This window comes from Neopelma chrysocephalum, unplaced genomic scaffold (assembly GCF_003984885.1).
Source record: "Neopelma chrysocephalum unplaced genomic scaffold, ASM398488v2 Primary Assembly neopelma1_96261, whole genome shotgun sequence".
NCBI lineage: Eukaryota > Metazoa > Chordata > Aves > Passeriformes > Pipridae > Neopelma > Neopelma chrysocephalum.
In genome coordinates this window covers 6,945-8,781 of record NW_020924910.1, presented here as the reverse complement: position 1 = coordinate 8,781, position 1,837 = coordinate 6,945, and the positions used below count along the sequence as shown (strand labels likewise).

General features: G+C 53.9%; 1 protein-coding gene across 1 annotated transcript in view; it reads right to left on the bottom strand.

Moving 5' to 3' along the window:
• The window catches only part of LOC113981216, a 12,227-nt gene that overhangs the window by 4,649 nt on the left and 5,741 nt on the right, over positions 1 to 1,837 (bottom strand). The gene's annotated exons all lie outside the window — the stretch shown is intronic.

The window sequence follows — 1,837 nt, the reverse complement described above, 5'->3', positions numbered from 1 at the left end:
GGGAGACCCTTCTCCAGAAATTCCACCTTTTCCAGCCTCGGGAATTCTGGCGCGAATCCCCGGCCGTGGAATCAGGAGACCTGAAATCCCGGGATCTGAGCTCCTGGAAAAATTCCACTATCCCAGTTTTTCCAACCTGGCCCTGGGCACTTCCAGGGATGGAGCTGGGAGATTCCTGGAGCATTAAGGTCTCCAGGGAGACCCTTCTCCAGAAATTCCACCTTTTCCAGCCTCGGGAATTCCGGCCGTGGAATCTGGAGAACTCAAATCCCGGGATCTGAGCTCCTGGAAAAATTCCACCATCCCAGTTTTCCAACCTGGCCTTGGACACTTCCAGGGAGCTGGGAGACTCCTGGAGCATTAAGGTCTCCAGGGAGACCCTTCTCCAGAAATTCCACCTTTTCCAGCCTCGGGAATTACGGCCGGGGAATCGGGAGATCTCAAATCCCGGGATCTGAGCTCCCGGAAAAATTCCACTATCCCAGTTTTTCCAACCTGGCCCTGGACACTTCCAGGGATGGGGTCAAGAAATTCCTGGAGCATTAAGGTCTCCAGGGAGACCCTTCCCCAGAAATTCCACCTTTTCCAGCCTCGGGAATTCCGGCCGTGGAATCGGGAGACCTGAAATCCCGGGATCTGAGCTCCTGGAAAAATTCCACTATCCCAGTTTTTCCAACCTGGCCTTGGACACTTCCAGGGATGGGGTTGGGACATTCCTGGAGCGGGAAGGTCTCCAGGGAGACCCTTCTCCAGAAATTCCACCTTTTCCAGCCTCGGGAATTCCGGCCGTGGAACCGGGAGACCTGAAATCCCGGGATCTGAGCTCCTGGAAAAATTCCACTATCCCAGTTTTTCCAACCTGGTCCTGGACACTTCCAGGACATTCCTGAAGCGGGAAGGTCTCCAGGGAGACCCTTCTCCAGAAATTCCACCTTTTCCAGCCTCGGGAATTCCGGCCGGGGAATCGGGAGATCTCAAATCCCGGGATCTGAGCTCCAGGATTATCCAGGAGTCAGGAGGGAGGCAGGAGAGGCGGATCCATCCCTAGGGAATGGGATGGACCCTCATCCCGACGGGATCCGGTCCCGTTTCCCTTGGAAAACTTACGGAGGAGGGTCCCGGCTGCTTCCGGGGGCGGCCACAGGGAGATTCCCGGCTCCGAGAGGGAGGAGCAGCAGCAGGAGGAGGAGGAGGAGGAGGAGGAGGAGTCTTCTGCTGCAGGGAGCGGAAAAGTTTGGGAAGAGGGGGAAAGTTTGGGAAGATGGGAAAGTTTGGGAAGAGAGGGAAAAGGATGGGAAGAGGGGAAAGGTTTAGGAAGAGAGGGAAAGTTGGGAAAAGTTGGGGAAGATGGGAAAGGTTTGAGAGGAGGGAAAGGTTTGGGAAGACAGGAAAGGTTTGGGAAGAAGGAAAAGGTTTGGAAAGAGAGGGAAAGTTTGGGAAGAGGGGAAAGTGTGGGAAGAGGGGAAAGTTTGGGAAGAGGGGGAAGGTGTGGGAAGAGAGGAAAAGTTTGGGGAGAGGGGAAAAGGTTGGGAAGAGTTTGGGAAGACAGGAAAGGTTTGGGAATATGGGAAAAGTTGGGAAAAGTTTGGGAAGACGGGAAAAGTTTGGGAAGACAGACGGGGAAGGTTTGGGAAGGGGGAAAAGTGTAGGAAGGCTGGAAAGATTTGGGAAGACAGGAGAGGTTTGGGAAGAAGGAAAAGGTTTGGGAAGACAGGAAAGGTTTGGGAGGAGGGAAAAGTTGGGAAAAGTCTGGGAAGAGGGGAAAGGTTTGGGAAGAGGGGAAAAGTGTAGGAAGAAGGAAAAGGTTTGGGAAGAGGGGAAAAGTTTGGGAAGACAG